This window comes from Sus scrofa, chromosome 13 (assembly GCF_054392235.1).
Source record: "Sus scrofa isolate SSC_HxYL_T2T_F1_AM1 chromosome 13, Sscrofa_HxYL_maternal_Yorkshire_Landrace_v2.0, whole genome shotgun sequence".
NCBI classification, from domain to species: domain Eukaryota; kingdom Metazoa; phylum Chordata; class Mammalia; order Artiodactyla; family Suidae; genus Sus; species Sus scrofa.
Window position 1 is genome coordinate 210,401,291 of NC_139395.1, and position 19,291 is coordinate 210,420,581.

The window sequence follows — 19,291 nt, forward strand, 5'->3', positions numbered from 1 at the left end:
ATTAAATATATTTAAAAGTAAATTTTCTTAGAAAGACAAAGTATATTTAAAACTAATTTTTTTTAAAGTCACTAGGCATATACTCAGAAATCATGAAAAGACTTTTTTTTTTTTGTCTTTTCTTGAGCCGCTCCCGCAGCATATGGATGTTCCCAGGCTTGGGTTCGAATCAGAGCTATAGCTGCCAGCCTAAGCCAGAGCCACAGCAACACCAGATCCAAGTCATGTCTGTGACCTACACCACGGCTCACGGCAACGCCAGATCCTTAACCCACTGAGCGAGGCCAGGGATTGAACCTGCAACCTTGTGGTTCCTAGTTGGATTCGTTTCTGCTGCACCACGAAGGGAGCTCCTAAAAGACCTTTTTGAGTTATAGTTTGTTTGCCTTGTTAAAACCAATAATGGGAGTTTCGGTCGTGGCCCAGTGGTTAACGAATCTGACTAGGAACCATGAGGTTGCAGGTTCTATCCCGGGCCTCGCTCAGTGGGTTAAGGACCCGGTGTTGCCATGGTGTAGGTCGCAGACGTGGCTCAGATCCCGAGTTGCTGTGGCTGTGGTGTAGGCCGGCTATAGCTCCGATTCGACCCCTAGCCTGGAAATCTCCATAAGCCATGGGAAGCAGCCCTAGAAAAGGCAAAAAGGCAAAAAAAACAAAACAAAACAAAAAACAAAAACAAAAAAAAAACCCAATAATGAAAAGCAAGAGGATGCCTGGATAAACACACGTGCACTTCTGGGACTGCTCTTCAGGCATGACGAGTCCCTGAGCCCCTCCCTCCCCAGCAGCAGTCTCCACTCTGCACCGGACGATGCCCAGGAGAGATGAACACTCCTAGGACCCAAAGAGTTTACATCAGGCAGGATAAAATATGCATGTGTCGAAGCCACTGGGTTCCACATGAATGATTCTGCTCCGCTGGCACCAAGGGTCATGTCTATATTTGGATTTTTTTAAGGGAAGAATTGCATTACCTCCTTGGAGGTCAGCTGTTCAAGGGGCTTCTAAGTTAGTTATTTTGCAAAGCTGACAGTGTTTGTTTGAACGTTGATTATCCTAAAAAGTCACTTAAGAAGCAATTTTCATGGAAACAGAACCAGCATTTAGAATGCCCTAAATCTTTCCTGTCTTTACCACTAACGATTATAGTATATAGTAACCATATGTCCTACATTTTCCGAAGCAGCTCCAATTCCATGTGTTTTACGACATTAAATTAATAGACTTGTACAAACTTTTAAAATGTTTCTCCTTTTTGATAGTGTCCAAATTACGCACGTTTTTCTCACTAGAAAAAATAAAACTTCCTTAAATATATATCCTATAAATATACACATATATTATAGTCACACAAGATTCTGCACACAAATGTTTATAGCCTCTTTATTTATAATCCCCCAAACCTGGAAGCCACCAAGATATTCTTCAGTACGTGACTGGGATAAACAAACTAAGTACATCATACAATAGAAATATTATTCAGCAGTAAGAAGAAATGAGCTAGTGCAGTTCCCGCTGTGGCGCAATGAGATGGGCGGGTGTCTCTATGGTGCCAGGATGCAGGTTCCATCCCCAGCCTGGCACAGTAGGTTAAAGGATCTGGCATTGCTGCAGCTGTGACGTAAGTCACAATTGTGGCTTGGATCTGTTCCCTGGCCTGGGAGCTCCATATGCCATGGGGTGGCCAAAAAAAAAAGGAAAGAAATGAGCTATCAAACCACAAAAAGACATGGAAGAGCCTTCAATGTGCATTACCAAGTGAAAGAAGACAATCTGAAAAGGCTACATGCTGGATGCCTCCACTTATGTAACATTCAGGAAAAGGCAAAACTACAGAGACAATAAAGTGATCAGTGGTTGCCAGGAATTGAGGAGGAGAAAGGGGTACTTAGGCTGAGCACAGGGGATTTTTTGGCCAGTGAAACAGCTCTGTGTGATATTACAATACTGGATGCCTATCATTACATATTTGTCAAAACTCATAGAATGTACAACACAAGGAATGAACCCTAATCTATCGATGGAATCTGGCTGGTAGGGATGTGTTGACAGAGGTCCACCGATTCTAACAAATGCACCCCTGTGCGGGGGAAGATGCCGATGATGAGAAAGGCGGAGGGTTGGGGCACAGATGGGGGGCAAGAGGTGTGTGGGAGTTCTCTGTGCTTTCTGCTGGGTTTGGCTGTGATCCTAAGAGCACTCTAAAAATAACTCTATCCATTTACACACACACACACACACACAGGCTGGTCAGGCACACAAGCAGATTCAGGGTCCACACGGACGATGACTTGGCCACCCGCACTGGGCAATCGGTCCACCCACATCCTCTCTGAGCCTTAGTTTCTTCTTCTGTGGTGTACAGTGATCCTAGTCCCTGCCCACAAGCTTATTTCAAAGCCAGGAAGACTGAGCTGTCTGGAGACAGCCCTGCTTCTCAAGTGGCCACTCCTAGGGAATTAAGAAATGGTCCAACCCATGGAGTTCCCTCGTGGCGCAGTGGTTAACAAATCCGACTAGGAACCATGAGGTTGCAGGTTCGGTCCCTGCCCTTGCTCAGTGGGTTAACAATCCGGCGTTGCCGTGAGCTGTGGTGTAGGTCGCAGACGCGGCTCGGATCCCGCGTTGCTGTGGCTCTGGCGTAGGCCGGTGGCTACAGCTCCGATGAGACCCCTAGCCTGGGAACCTCCATATGTTGCGGGAGCGGCCCAAAGAAATAGCAAAAAGACAAAATAAATAAATAAATAAATAAATAAAATTTGGAAAAAAAAAAAAAAAAAGAAATGGTCCAACCCAGAAATCACCATTCACCTCCAGAGAGAGAAGCCATCCGGTGGAGACAGGGACACACGCTCCTGCAGGGAGGGGACAGTAAGGAGGGCTTTCAGGAGAGCAGCAGAGAGAGGCCAGGGTTATCCGAACACACCAAGGCATCCAACCTGCTGAAGAGGCGAAGAGGCAAAGAGACAGAGACCTTCCCTCTACTTTCTATGACAGGAGGACTCAGCGTTCAAGCCAACTGAAAAAGCAGACGTGGTTACATTTCTCCACATAAATGAACGTACCTAGAGGACACCTTTTAGCTAGAAGAAGGTGCTAGACATGAGGATAAATATTGACTAAGACATCCAGCTTGGGAGGGGGGACACGTGCTCCCTTGGCTGTCAGCGGAAAGTTTTCGTTCTCCAAATTTGAGAGGTGACCAAAAGGACGCGGGATACAAGGAATTCATTAACAGCTATCTGTGAAAGGATGTCCTAATTAGGAAAACAACATGCTACAAGCCTGTATCAGCACGTCGTCGCCAAAGGAGAGCCTGGGCAGAGGAGGGGGAAGCCTGACAAACTGGAAGAAAATAAGACAGCTTTGCAGAGCACACACAGACGGAGCCTTCTCCTCCCCAGATTTAAAATGCAACAGGCGTATGCCTTTTGCCCCCTTACCGGCTGCAAAACTGATTGGAATACAGGCTAATAGAGGTCCCCAAGGTGCGAAATGAAATTAGAGCAAGTCCTATAATTACAGCTAGCAGTTAATTATTATATGATGGGAATTATAATCAAAGGAACAGACACACTATTATTTTCCATGTTCTCTGCAAAACACATCTAACAAAGTCTCTTTAGAGGAGGGGAGCAGCCAGGTTAGTGTGTCACGTCCTATTGCCCGCAAATAAAATCCAAGCAAGAAGCTCCTGAAAGAGATTTGGCCTGTGGCCTCACTCCTTATTCTTGTCTGCCTTTCCCACACAAGCTCTTGGAGTTCTTCAGCCCATTCCTAGGTCCCTCCTTCGGGAATGTTCTCTCCCCAGAGGTCCACAAGGCTTGTCCCCCTCATCTGTCCAGACCTCAAGAGAAGTACTCCCAGTGCCCCCTACCTAAAATAGACACACACTTGCCTCGATGTCTCTCCTTCTGTGCTGCTTTAGTCTTCTTCTTTCTTTTTTTTTTTTTTGGCTTTTCTTGGGCCGATCCTGCGGCATATGGAGGTTCCCCAGCTAGGGGTCTAATCAGAGCTGTAGCCGCCGGCCTACACCACAGCCACAGCCACACGGGATCCAAGCGGAGTCTGCGACCTACACCACAGGTCACGGCAACGCCGGATCCTTCACCCACTGAGCAAGGCCAGGGATCGAACCCGCAACCTTATGGTTCCTAGTCGGATTTGTTAACCACTGCGCCACGATGGGAACTCCCTGCTTTAGTCTTTATTCCATGTTCACCACCTGACACTTGCTAAGCCTGGGATGTCAGCTCCATAGAAGCAGTGATTTGGTCCATCTTATTCCCACTGCATCTGGTTCTGAATCGGTTCTCAATAAATCTGATTAAATTAAGGGGGGAGAATAGCCTTTCCCGTCCCCTTCACCTACGTGAACAACATTTTAGCCAATATGACCAATATGAAGACCAGGAGGACAAGGGTCTGTGCTCAGTTCAACTGAAGACCTGTGATGCTACATGGAAAACGTAATGAACTAAGACTGTCGAGTTACCTTTTAGGCACCAGGCCCCGTGTTTGGCTTGTAAGAGATATTATCTCTTATGAGAGAACTATCATGCTCATTTCTAAATGTCATTTATTTATTTTGTTTTATCTTTTTTTAGGGCCACACTGTGGCATATGGAGGTTCTCGGGCTAGGGGTCTAATCGGAGCTACAGCTGCTGAACGACACCACAGCTCACAGCAATGCCAGATCCTTAACCCACTGAGTGAGGCCAGGGATTGAACCCGCAACCTCACAGTTCCCAGTTGGATACTTTTCTGCTGTGCCATGACGGGAACTCCTATAAACGTCATTTAATATGACAAAGACTGAGGCAGAGAAATTGGCTTGGCCAAAGTCACACAAACAGGACCAAGTTTTCACAAAGGTCTTTCTTCATTGCAGCACTATTCACAATAGCCACGACATGGAAACAACCTAAATGTCCATCAACAGATGAATGGATTAAGAAGATATGGTACACAATGGAATACTACTCAGCCATAAAAAAAGAACGAAATAATGCTATTTGCAGCAACATGGATGGAACTATAGATTCTCATACTAAGTGAAGTAAGTCAGAAAGAGAAAGCCAAACACCATATGATTGCACTTATATGTGGAATCTAAAACATGGCACAAATGAACCTATCTATAGAAAAGAGACAAACTCATGGACTTGGAGAACAGATCTGTGGTTGCCACAGGGGATGGGGAGAGAGTGGGATGGACTGAGAGTTTGGGGTTAGTAGATGCAAAAGATTACATTTAGGGCGAATAAGCAATGAGGTCCTGCTGTGTAGCACTGGGAACTATATTCAATCACTAGTGACAGAACATGATAGAAGATAATATGAGAAAAAGAATGTATAATATGTGTGTGTGTATATATAAAATGTATATATGTGTATATATATAATGTGTATATAACTGGGTCACTTTGCTGTACAACAGAAATTGACAGAACATTGTAAATCAACTATAATAAAAATTTTTTTAAAAAGCACTGTTAGGAGGATGTGGAGAAAAGGGAACCCTCATTCATTATTCATAGGAATGTAAATCAGTGCAGCCACTAGGCAAAACAGTACGGAGGTTCCTCAAAAAACTAAAAATAAAAAACTAAACTAAAAATAAAAAAACTAAACCACCACACGACCCCGCAATTCCACTCCTGAGTACACATATTCAAAAAAACAAAAACGGTAATTTGAAGTGCTACATGCACCCCAATGTTTGTACCAGCAGTATTTACAGTTGCCAAGATACGGAAGCAACCTAAGCGTCCATCAACAAAGGAATGGACAAAGACGATGAGGGGTGTGTGTGTGTGTGTGTGTGTGTGTGTGTGTGTGTGTGTGTAAAATACTACTCAGCCATAAAAAAAGAACAAAATTTTCAAGAAATGGCAAAAAAAATAAATAAATAATTATGAAAAAAAAAATTTAAAAAAAAAAAAGGACTTCCCGTCATGGCGCAGTGGTTAACAAATCCCACTAGGAACCATGAGGTTGCAGGTTCCATCCCTGGCCTTGCTCAGTGGGTTAAGGATCTGGCATTGCCGTGAGCTGTGGTGTAGGTCACAGATTCGGCTCAGATCTGGAGTTGCTGTGGCTGTGGTGTAGGCCGGCGGCTACAGCTCCGATTAGACCCCTAGCCTGGGAAACTCCATATGCCACAGGAGCGGCCCAAGAAATGGCAAAAAAAATAAATAAAATTTTTTAAAAAAGAACAAAATTTTGCTATTTGCAACAACATGAATGGACTCGGAGGGTGTTATGCTAAGTGAGTATTGTGTGATATTACTTACATGCGGAACCTAAAAAATACAACAAAAAAAAACTAGCGACTATCACAAAAAAGAAATGGACTAACAGATATAGAGAATAAACTAGGAGTCACCAGTAGGGAGAGGGAAGAGGGGAGGGGCAGTATAGGGGGAGGGAACTAAGAGATACAAAGTATTATGTATAAAATAAGCTATAAGGATATATTGTACAATAGAGCCAATATCTTCTAGTAACTGTAAATGGGGGAATAACCTTTAAAATTTTGGGATAACTATAGTGTACACCTGAAACCTATGTAATATTGTACATCAACTATACTTCAATTAAAAAAATTAAAATAACTTTTTTTTTTTTGTCTTTTCTAGGGCTGCTCCCGCGGCACATGGAGGTTCCCAGGCTAGGGGTCGAATCGGAGCTGTAGCCACCGGCCTACACCACAGCCACAGCAATGGGGGATCCAAGCAATGTCTGCCACCTACACCACAGCTCACGGCAACACCGGATCCTTAACCCACTGAGCAAGGCCAGGGATCAAACCCAAAACCTCATGGTTCCTAGTCGGGTTTGTTAACCACTGCGCCACGACGGGAACTCCTAAAATAACTTTTAAAGCACTGTTAAGGGTCCATGCTTTTAACTTCCTTCTTGCTTGCTTTCTCTCTTCCTATTCCCTCTCACATTTGCCCCCCTTTCTTTTGAAAAAAATCAGAAAAGCAGAGATCAATACACAAACATCGTTATACCTGCCACCTCAGATGAACATACTACCTTTGGTTCGATTTGCTTCGGATCCCCGCTTGTTTTGACCAGACATTTAAAAAATGCCAAGAAAGCTCAACCTCGTTTTCTCTCAAATGAATCAAAAATCTCATCACTTATTCCCTTTGTCAAAGTTTAGACACAAAGAAGGTTGGCAAGACGTCTTGCCACTTATAAAACTGTAGCCACGGATACATGCAAAGCCTGCCTCGGCGACAATTTGGCATCATTATTCCTGTGCTTCCGAATATTCTGTTAACTGCCTGAACACCTGACCACATACCATGGATCACAAGGTGACATCTCCAATTTAAAGTAGTACAGTTACAGTGACCAAGGCTGCTCTTGGTTGGAATGCCCTGTCTATTTCCCACCCGAAATGAGATGATAGGACAAAGGAAATGAGATGATAGGAAACCTCGTGCAAATTACGATTTATGCCTGTCCTCCCTGGCTTGGGGCCAAACACGGTACGTTCTGTGGAGGCAAGTCTCACCCATCAAAGGCCGCTCTGTGTAAAAGCAACCTCTCTCTACAGAAAGAAACGCTTTCATTGCACTCCAGAAGTCAGAATGTGAAGATGCCCGGGCAGCTCTCTGGCAGGGAAAAGTGAAATGCGGGGAAAAAGAAAGGACAGCACAGGGAGATCAGAAAGCGCAGAGGCCACAGGTTTCAACAGTGACCACTGACTGGGGGGAAGGAAAAAAAAAAAAAGGACTGCAGCCTTTTTCACTGCTAACTTGTAGAATAGATGCACCAGAAAGTTCCTAATAAGTATCTAAGCAAGCTACAGCCTGCCTCTGGGCAGAGTGGCCCAGACGCTGAGCCCCTCCCGCTGCAATGGAAGAGCAGGGACTGCACCCTCCGAATGAGACCCAGGGTCACAGGAAGTGCCTAATCTTTGCAAGCAAATGTCAATCTTCAGGGCAAAGAAAACGTCTTTGTTCTTGAGGATCGGGGGTTGAAATCGGGTTGAAATGACCACATGCATTCACGAACCTGACCTCCCAAAGGAAGCACCTGTTTTCATGATGGCCTGGAAAATGTTTAAACAATCTTGCTTTTTTCACCCCGTCCTTCTGAATGAATAACTATGGAGGAGGAGGGCCTGAGGGAGACCTGGCCGCTTTCCCATGCAAGGGTAATGGTTTAAATTACTGATGGAAATGTGCAGATTTTTTAAATAAACCACCACCTAATTTTAATCCACTAAAAAAGGAAAACGAATGTAACCCTTGGAAGGAGCCCACGTCTATCCTCCCTTCCATCCAAACACCTAAGCATGTGGCTGCGTAAGTGGTGAAAGGGTAACATCTCTGTTGAATGCCTGCTGAACCATCCTCAAAGCAACATTCCTACTGTTGCTGGGTCTAAAGATGACCTGGTGTTCCCTCAGTGAAGGACCAATGAATGATAAGGGGGGGGGGGCAATGGCCATTTGGGGGAACTATTTAGTGTGACATGATAAGATGCAGCTGATCACTTGCCCTGTGTCACTGATGAAACAAAAGAAATGTAGGGAATTCCCTGACGGCACAGTGGGTTAAGGGTTCGGCATCGTCACTGCTGTGGTGTGGGTTCAATCCCTGCCCTGGGAACTTCTGCATCACATGCCGCAGCCAAAAGATAAAAATAAAAAATTAAAGAAAAATGTCAACATCAGCATCTCTTGTCAACAGGTTCTGTCTCTTCTCAAACAATTAGAGACACTCTGCCAGAAACTACAAAGAACTAGTGAAGCCAAGTTAATTCCACAGGATGGAACTGGTTGCTTTCCTCATTAATACTAATTATGTGTGATAAAAAGTGGCATTCCCATTGTGGCTCAGCAGTAACGACCCCGACTGGTATTCATGAGGACCCAGGTTCGATCCCTGGCCTGGCTCAGTGGGTTAAGGATCCAGCGTTGCTGGGAGCCGTGGTGTAGGTCGCAAACGTGGCTTGGATATGGCATTGCTGTGGCTGTGGTGTAGGCCGGCAGCTGCAGTTCTAATTCAACCCCCAGCCCAGGAGCTTCCATAGGCCACACCTGCAGCACTAAAAAGACAATAATAATAATAACACTGGGGAGTTCCCGTCGTGGCTCAGTGGTTAACGAATCTGACTAGGAACCATGAGGTTTCAAGTTCGATTCCTGGCCTTGCTCAGTGAGTTAAGGATCCAGCATTGCTATGAGCTGTGGTGTAGGTTGCAGACACACTTGGATCCTGCATTGCTGTGGCTCTGGTGTAGGCTGGAGGCTACAGCTCCAATTCTACCCCTAGCCTGGGAACATCCATATGCTGCAGGAGCGGCCCAAGAAATGGCAAAAATAAATAAATTAATAATAATAATAATAATGATGATGATAATAACACTCATCTCTACTGGAGCCAACAAAAATAAAACAAACATAAAAAAACTAACTTTTTTTTTTGTCTTTTTGCTATTTCTTGGGCCACTCCCACGGCATATGGAGGTTCCCAGGCTAGGGGTCTAATAGGAGCCGTAGCTACCAGCCTACGCCACAGCCACAGCAACACGGGATCCGAGCCGCGTCTGCAACCTACACCACAGCTCACGGCAACGCCGGATCCTTAACCCACTGAGCAAGGGCAGGGACCGAACCTGCAACCTCATGGTTCCTAGTCGGATTTGTTAACCACTGAGCCACAACGGGAACTCCAAACTAACTTTTTATTATCATAGATTTTCCCCTAAGGTTTTAGACATGGCTTTGATGCCCCCCCACAAATCATATATATATACACAATTTGTCTGTAAAGCAATGAAATTATTTTTTAAACTGGCTTAGATAAGCTCTGTCTTTAAAATTTCAACAAGCATATCCTTAAATTCTTTGTACCACTTCAAATTGCAGTGGATTTAGGGTCTATAACAATCCATAAATGCTAAACAAAGAATAAATTAAAGTTTCAGTCAACTAAATTAAATCTGTATACAATATATTATTGCTTCAAATCCCAAGGCAGAGAAAGGAAATTGCTTCCTCTGGCAGGTAGAGTGACTTTCTTGGATCCACAGGGGGAAGAAAATATTTCCTTCCATTTAAAACAGCCCTGTCTCCAAAAGTTTCTATTTCTAATAATAAAGGTCACAAAATGTGAAAGTTTTTTAAATGGAGGATATTACGTCTTGAGATACATGCTGTAACCCGAGAGATGAGTAAACCACAACAATTAAAATGAGGTGTTCCCTGAAATTGCCCAAACTGAAATTCAATATGACATTTAGGGTTATTAAAACCCATTAAGATGTCTAACTTTGATTTCATAAAATGAGTTACCCCCTGCCAAGCAGCAATGTCTTTCCCTGGGACATCAAAGCCAAGATAGCAGCTCATAAAGGTGTCTTACAGGTTTTATTTATTTCCTGAACTCAACTTAGCTTTGGCCTTGAGGGGAAAAAAAAAAAAAAAAAAAACAACTTTTTCATTTTATTTTTTTATTTTATTTTGTTTTATTTTTTGGTCTTTTTGCCATTTCTTAGGCCGCTCCCGTGGCATATGGAGGTTCCCAGGCTAGGGGTCTAATCGGAGCTGTAGCCTCCGGCCTACGCCAGAGCCACAGCAACACGGGATCCAAGCTGCATCTGCTACCTACACCACAGCTCACGGCAACGCCGGATCCTTAACCCACTGAGCAAGGCCAGGGATCGAACCCGAAACCTCATGGTTCCTAGTCGTTAACCACTGCGCCACAATGGGAACTCCAAAAAAAAAACCAAAAAAACTTTTTAAAAAGCACGCTGGCATTGTCACCGATTTCTCAGTGACTCTGGATCATGTACTCACACACGTATGCGTAATAGTCTGGTTTTCAAAAGACAAAATAAGTCTGCTAGATGGCTTTAGCTAAAAAACAAAATCTAAAATTGTTATAGAAATGGGGAAAAAAGGTAAGGGTATCACTCGTTTTTAATTTATAAATTAGAGGAGGGATAGCACATACTAAAATATAAGCTCCAGGGACTTCCTGTCATGGCTCAGCGGAAACGAATCCGACTAGGAACCATGAGGTTTTGGGTTCGATCCCTGGCCTTGCTCAGTGGGTTAAGGATCTGGCGTTGCTGTGGCTGTGGTGTAGGCTGGCGGCTACAGCTGTGATTCAACCCCTAGCCTTGGAACCTCCATATGCCTCAGGTACGGCCTGAAAATTCAAAAAATAAATAAATTAATTAATTAAATTAAATCAATTAAATTAAAATATAAGCACCAGGGGGCAAGGTCTTAGGGTATTTTGTTCACTCATGTGTCCTAAGTGCCAAAAAAGTACCTTTCAAATAATATAACAATATTTGATGATATAAAATTCAATGTAAATTTAATATAACATATGCTGACAGAAATTCAATGAGATAATTATTCAATATAGTAATGAATGTATTTTTCAACGTATTATTAGACTATATCATCAATTCTAAATAATAATTATATATAAAAATATATAAATACATTATCTCATTGAATCGTGTTATCTCCTTGAATCCTCTCAACAACATTATGACACGGATTTTTTTTACTTCATTTTAATGATACAAAAGCTGCATTTCAAGGAATATATCAAGGTGACACGGGGCGGGGGGGGGATGAAGACTTTAGGTGTTCCCCACCCCTCTTCTTCTTGCCATTCTGTCACTGTACCTTTGTCATCCAAAGACTTCAACGCACATCAGAAGTTCTTGGCTATAAAGTTGGAATCTCTGAACAATCAGTACGAATTTCTTTCACGTCTAAGTTGAGAACTCAAAAAAGTAAACAAGTGCAGATAGAAAGATACCTTCAAATGCATCCATTTAATCCAAAGGCATGAATTAAAGTGTTTCTTAAATTAAATATTGATGGGGTGTCATTTATCCACCTACCCCCTGCCTTTATGTTAGCAACCAACCCTTCATGGCCCAGGCAAGTCTAGCATTTCTGTACCTCTTCATCAGTCCACTGCCTAGACCTGAAATTCCAACTGAGAAAAGTGAGAGGCGAAGACAAGGCCAGAGAAGGAATGGGCCCTACTTTCCTAATGCAACCAAGAGCCAAATAAAAACAATGGCAAACTGTTCCTTGATTGGGATACGGCCACCATGCCAGTCACTGGCTCCATTACCAACCCCTCCTCCTGGAGAGCCTGCCTGGATGAGTCTGGAACCACCCAAAGCACTATAACCCCTTCATACCAGCAACAGCCAGGTAGACCAGAGGCGAATACATGACCCCATCCGGGCCAAAGGGACTCTCCCTTAAACTTTTGGAACTCAGACACAGGGACACCCCAAGACAGTTACCAGAAAATTCATTTTGATTATTTAATAGAAAAAAATACCTAAAACCAAATGTCTTAAGAGCTAAAAAATTAAAAATAAAATAAAATTTTAAAAAAGGCCTGCGCAGTATTGAACTAATGTACCAAGTCAAAGCCATTTGGCAAGCAGTGAATCTGAGGATCCGAGAAGCCTAAGACCAAGCAAGAAAGCCAGTCAGCTAGTACAGGCATGAGAACAGCAGAGCCTCGTAAAGAAAAGCAGAAATTACAGACCACATGGGCCTCTGACAAATGTGGGAATAGGATCCCCTCCTGCTGTTTCAACTACCCTCCTTGGCTACCCGCAGCCTTTTCTCATCTCTTCAGCAACACCATGTTTATATGAATTTGAAAACTTCTTTCCATTTCATTACAAACAAATGACCCCAGGAGTTCCCGCTGTGGCTCAACAGTAAGAAAACCGAGTGGTATCCATGAGGATGGGGGTTCGATTCCTGGCCTCGCTCAGTGGGTTAAGGATCCAGCATTGCCATGAGCTTCAGTGTAGGTTGCAGTCGTAGCTCGGATCCAGCGTTGTTGTGCAGCTCCAATTCGACCCCTAGCCTGGGAAATTCCATATGCCGTGGATGCTGCCCTAAAAAGCATAAATAAATAAACAAGTAAACAAACAAAAAAACAAATGATCCCAGAGACATAGAATTCTGCCTCCCTGTTGTTGTCCTATTAGAAAAGGGGATTCCTTGTCTTCCTGTAGGTCACAGCGCTGACAATCTGGAGTGGTCACAATGGGAGACTCCTTCAAAGCCCAACCACCAAATCAGAAGAATTTTAAATAATTTTCCCAGGTGTTAACAGTTAAATAGGAAAGGTGTATCTTCTTCTTCAAAATCTTTATACCATAAGAAAAAGAAAGAAAGAAACAAAGAAATTTCCCACTCCTTTTTAGAAGAAGAAAATCAACTAAGCTCTCAGGTGGTTTTAATGCTCTTGCAATAGAACCAAGGCCAGCCTGACTCATGACAGCCTCAAACTACACAACAGTCTATCGCGGATTACGCCTTACGGGTTTCAACTATACATCATACGCAAGCAGATGCCTGGTGAGGCTGGAATAAGGAACAGTCTGGAAACTGTTGGAGGCAAAGGACTAGAGAGCCTTTGCGCTGTAAGCATCTTGCTGGATCCTGGCAGGAAGGGAGGAAAAGTCAAAAAAATGAATTAGACAGTCCCTGCCCTCAAAGAATTCCTAGTCTAGCTGGGGAGACAGGCACCTCCACAAACAGCCCAGATCCAGGGCAGACAGTGACAGAGGCTAATTGGAAGTCTCAACAAAGCATGATGGGACCACAGAGGCAGGAGCAATTAATCACAGTCAGCCAGGCAGCCGACATTTAGCCCCAACGCATCCAGCGCTGTCATCTGAAAAGTCAATCCACTCTAGCAGTTATCATGAAATTGCATCCATGATCTTTGGGTCCCATCATCCCATACCTTTTATCTGATTAATCAAAATCCCCCCTCTTTTCCAGGGATAACATCATCTGTTTATCATTCCCTCCAAGAGCTCTTCATGCGACACAATGACCTTGAGTTATCCTTTATCTCTAGAAAATATCCTCCCTCGGTAAAGGCAGCAAAAATGAAGATAATATCCCCCAAAGAGTGCAGGACCTTAAATGAAAATAACCACATGGCTTCGTTTCTGTCCCTTAACTCAGCTGCTGGAATTCACATTCCACTCAACTGTCAGAAACGCTAAGGCGAACCACGTTAAACTAAAAATCATGTGTCTATAAAATATTTATCATAGCCTTAGTCAGAGCTTTTCCTGCCCATCCAGAAACATTGGTCCAATTACATACACTAAGTTCTAGTAAAAAAAAAAAAAAAAAGAAAAAAAGAAAAAAAAGAAAAACAAACAAAAAACAGGACTTACTGTCATGGCGAAGCGGAAACAAATCCAACTAGGAACCATGAGGGTTGCGGGTTCGATCCCTGGCCTCACTCAGTGGGTTAAGGATCCGGCGTTGCCATGAGCCGTGGTGTAGGTCGCAGATGCAGCTCAGATCTGGAGTTGCTAGGCCGGCAGCTACAGCTCTGATTCGACCCCTAGCCTGGGAACCTCCACGTGCTGCAGGTGCGGCCCTAAAAAGACAAAAGACAAAACAAAAACAAAAAAGTACATGCAGAAACTGGTGAAATCCCAGTATGGGACAATTGTGAATTGTATGGCACCAATATCAATTTCCTGAATTTGATAAAGCACTAAAGCAAGATGTCACCACTGGGTGAAGGGTACACAGGACCACTCTGTTGCTATTTTTCAACTTCTCGTGAGGCTATACGTCTTTAGGTTAAAAAGAAAAGCCATTTATCACATTCACGGCAAGGCTTTTGTCCCATCAGCCATCCCCTTTTTCTTTAGATTCTAACACTTTGACATTAAACCTCAAAACTTGCAGATACAGGGAGTTCCCTAGTGGCCTAGTGGGTTAAGGAGCAAGTGTTGTTCTGCTATGGCTCGGGTTCCATCCCTGGCCTAGGAACTTCTGCATGCTGCGGGTATGGCCAAAAAATTCAAAATGAAAAGTGCATATGCATGACTGGGTCACCTTGCTGTGAAATGGACAGAACACTGTAAATCAACTATAATGGAAAAAATAAAAATCATAAAATTTTAAAAAAAGTGGGCAAAAAAAAAAACCAATAAACCCTTGCAGATACAATTCTGAAAACACATCGCCCAGGCCTGGGAGTGGTGGCTGACAAGGGAATAGTCCCACTGGAGTTTACCCTCTCTTCAAAGAGTCTAGGAAAGGTAGTTAATTTCCTCGACCTAATCTTAGCGTGGACCGGTTCCCTGCTGAACTCCCTGGCTTGCACTGCCAGTAACACCCCTCCCTAACCCACTCTCCCCAACATATACGCAACAGAAGGACACAAGAAAAGCAAAATCAGCAGAAGCTCTCACCCACTAAACTCACCTCCGTCTTCCCAAGACCTAACCTGAATGAGCTTCAATCCATTTGGCTCTACGAGTCTAAAGAACTAGCTCCAGTGGAATTCAAAACACAAGACGCACTCAAAGAAACTGCCATCCTCCCTCTTCTCTAAGGTATCCAGACCCACACAAGCCCCCTCCACAGTTCTATAGCTTCTTCTCCACCTCCACTTGCCTTCAAAGTGTCAGGTAACACAAATTGAGCTTCCCGGCTGAAGAGTGAACCATCTTTAAAGAAAATGTTACAGCCTCTGATGTTGGTCTTTTTTTTTTTTTGGGGGGGGGGGTCCTTTTGCCTTTTCTAGGGCCACTCCCACGGCATATGGAGGTTCCCAGGCTAGGGGTTGAATTAGAGCTGTAGCCGCCAGTCTACACCAGAGCCACAGGAACTCAGGATCTGAGCCACATCTGCAACCTACACCACAGCTCACGGCAATGCCGGATCCTTAACCCACTGAGCAAGGCCAGAGATCGAACCCGCAACCTCATGGTTCCTAGTCAGATTCGTTAACCACTGCGCCACGACGGGAACTCCCTGATGTTGGCCTTCTTGAGCAGTTTCCAAGACAAAACCCAGGCATCTCTGTGATCTATCAAGGTTTGTGAGAACTTTAGGACTGGGTCTACGGGGCAGTGAATAAGAACAAAGAATTTGATGCTGGAGGAAATCAAATCCTGGTAGCAAGCCTCTCCCTGGATGCAGCTCTCACCATTTACTATCCAAACTAACCTCGGGCAAGTTGCTTAACTGTCCAGTGGCCATTTCCATCTGTCAAATGTTAATAATATCCATGTATAACTGAATCACTCTGTTGAACAGCAGAAATAGCCACAGCCCTGTAAATCAACGACACTTCAATAAAACGAAAAAATTTTTTAAAATATTTTTAATTAAAAAAATGAAAGAATACTAATGATAATCGGATTAGGACCCTGCCGCACAAGCTTCTCATGAAGATTGAAGTCAGTTAATAGTGTCAAGAACAGAACCTGCTATATAGCAAGCACCCTTAAAGGGTTGTCTACTATTATTATTGTTGTTGTTATTAACGCGATAGTTTTTTATTGACCACCTTGGTCCCGAACTTTACAAATCTAAGGTAAAAGAAGGTGCTGCTATCATTCTGGAAAAATCCACATCTTACCAAGTATGGAGTCAGAGGAGGATGAGACCGTGCAGGTGGGTCCCCAGCCCGAAGAAACACTTTTCTTAACTCGTAGCCTGAGTGTTGCAGAGAACCTGTGAGTCACAGATGGTGAAGGCTCAAGACAGAGAAACCCCAGCAGGGCACACATGTGAAAGTTACAGTGGCCTGCATGGCCGCACCCTCTGTTTCACCTTTCACCTTCAAAGCCACAGATTCCCCCCAAGAGTGCCGTCTCTAGCAAAGCCCAGGCCGCCAGACAGGTTTCTCAAGTTCTGCTGATAGTTCTATGAAATCACCAGCCACGCCAGGAATACGGAAACTTCTGGCCACACCATTCGTTTTCCTCCTTGTGCCTCTTCCACAGAGGGCACGTTCATCATGGTCACCCACCACCAATAACCCCGGGAGGGAGAGAGGGCTTCCCAATCAGGGTAGGCCTTCTATGGGGGGCAGAGTTCTACACCATCCAGACAGGGTTTGCGTGAAATGATTCTGAGCAGCAGGGATCCCTGGGGTTTCTGAAACATTGCCAATCGCACAAAGAAAGCGTGATGCATGGTTTTCAAGCCGATTTTATGAAAACGATTCCAAATCCCTACGTGTGCGAAGCCAACATTGTAAATATTGCTAAAAATGCCTGGAGCTGTTTAATATTACGGATTATGATTCCCCTTGGCACCCCAAAAGTCTCTCATCCGGGGCTCATGGAGCCTTTGGTTAATTTCCACACCATCAATGGGGCTCACAAATGGTGCGACCCACCCATGGAGAGGACCGAGAGCCTTGGCCCAAATCCCCACAATGTGTAAATAAATGTAGCTCTGAAGGACCCAGAGTGTTATTCAGCCCCCAAGCCCTATGGCTACCCCTGGTGCTGAGGCAGGACCAAAGGAATATCCAGGATAAAACCCAAAGTCACCAACAAACACAACAAAAAAACCGAACGTCACTGGCTCCAAGTCCAAGGTCAAGGTTTTCAATACTCTCCTTTTCAGATGAGTCACTTGCACTCCAATGAATCCTTATAAGGATTTTCAAGGGCTCAGTGAGTGACAGATCCACCTCATGTGAACAGAGAAATAATTAAGAGATCTTCCGAAAGTTGTGCATTTGGTTTTAAAAGGCTCCTGGCACTTTTGATATATCTCCTCCTTAAAGAAAGTAAATCCTAAGTGAAGGCTCAGACATCGATTCTCTTAAAGACCTATAGTTTCCATTGAAAGTGAGGATTGTGGAGTTTCCACTGTGGCACAGTGGGTTAAGGATCCAACTACAGTGCTAGGGTCTCTGGGGAGGTGTGGGTTCAATTCCTGGCCTGGCACAGTGGGTTAAGGATCTGGCATATAGTTGCAGCCGCAGCTTGGATTTGATTCCCAGCCCAGGAACTTCCATACGCTGTGGGTGTAGGGAAAAAAGAAAGAAAGAAAGAAATACAGTGAGAATCAGCAAAAAAGAGTACTGAAATTTTCAACCCTGTAGTATGTATAATATAGTATAATTACGATTTTTAGTAATTGTAATAAAAAACGTTTTGGTAAGTTTTTATTTGACCTTGAGGCCTAGATTTCATATTTTAATGGTGATACTCAGCTGCAGTATTTGCTTCCAATGAAACTGATTTTAACATCTGGTACTCAGCCAAAATGTGTATTAGGTACATTTCTTTTATACAGAACACTTGAAGCACTGTGAAGCTAAATGAAATACAAAAAAAAATGTAACTGTGGAGCATGCGAAGGATGCAATTTTTCTGAATTCCCAATAAATAATCTTCATCTCAGGGTGAAAAAAAAAAAAAAAAAGACCTAGGGTTTATTCCAGATCAATCCAGAGCATTCGGGATTTTTTTTTTTTTTTTTTTTTTTTTTTGGTCTTTTTAGGGTCAAACCCAGGACATATGATGGAGATACCCAGGCTAGGGGTCAAATCAGAGCTGCAGCTGCCAGCCTCACCCACAGCAATGAGAAATCTGAGCTGCGTCTGCGACCTACACTACAGCTCATGGCAACACTGGATCCTTAACCCACTGAGTGAGGCTAGGGATCGAATCTGCATCCTCATGGATACTATTTAGATTCGTTTCCACCGAGCCAGGATATGTATATATATACATATATATATATTTTGTCTTTTTTGTCTTTTTCTAGGGCCACACCCTCGGCATATGGAGGTTCCCAGGCTAGGGATCTAATCAGAGCTGTTGCCGACGGCCTATGCCACAGCCACAGCAACACCGGATCCTTAACCCACTGAGTGAGGACAGGGATGGAACCCGCAACCTCATGGTTTCCAGTCAGATTCGTTAACCACTGAGCCATGATGGGAATACCCCAGGATATTTTTAAAGCATGTAAATATATTGTTTATTTTGTGTCTGACTGTTTAGCGTTTTGTGTATATTTTAGTTATTTTTATACTTGTATACAAATATTATATCAAATATTCATTATAGTCAAAAATAAAAAGAGGAGTTCTCTTATGGCACAGTGGGTTAAGGATCCAGCATTGTCACTGCTGTGGCTCGGGTCACTGCCGTGCCACAGGTTCAGTCCCTGGTCCGGGATCTTCCACATGCCGTTAAGTGTAGCCAAAAAATAAATAAATAAATAAATAAATACGATTTTAAAAATAAAAATAAATTAAAAACAAAATGAGAAGAAGTGAGAGTTTGTCAATCAAAAATTCAAGCCCACTGACATCGAATGGTGATCCTGATACTGAGACGACAAACACAGGTAGTGAAAGAAGGGAGCCACTCAGACCCTTGAATTATCTTCTTTTATAAATAAAAGTTCACATGAGAGACTCTCTTTACTGAATCAGCTAAAAAGATTCAAAATTACAAAGA

The 19,291-nt window shown here is 43.5% G+C and overlaps 1 protein-coding gene and 1 long non-coding RNA gene across 12 annotated transcripts in view; one reads left to right on the top strand and one right to left on the bottom strand.

Moving 5' to 3' along the window:
* TIAM1 (TIAM Rac1 associated GEF 1) overlaps positions 1-19,291 on the bottom strand; it is a 461,825-nt gene that overhangs the window by 285,329 nt on the left and 157,205 nt on the right. The window lies entirely within an intron of this gene.
* Positions 11,940-18,247, top strand: LOC146397867 (uncharacterized). The gene is made up of 2 exons (XR_014825123.1): positions 11,940-12,801; positions 14,783-18,247. It is a non-coding gene; the product is annotated as an uncharacterized LOC146397867 (long non-coding RNA).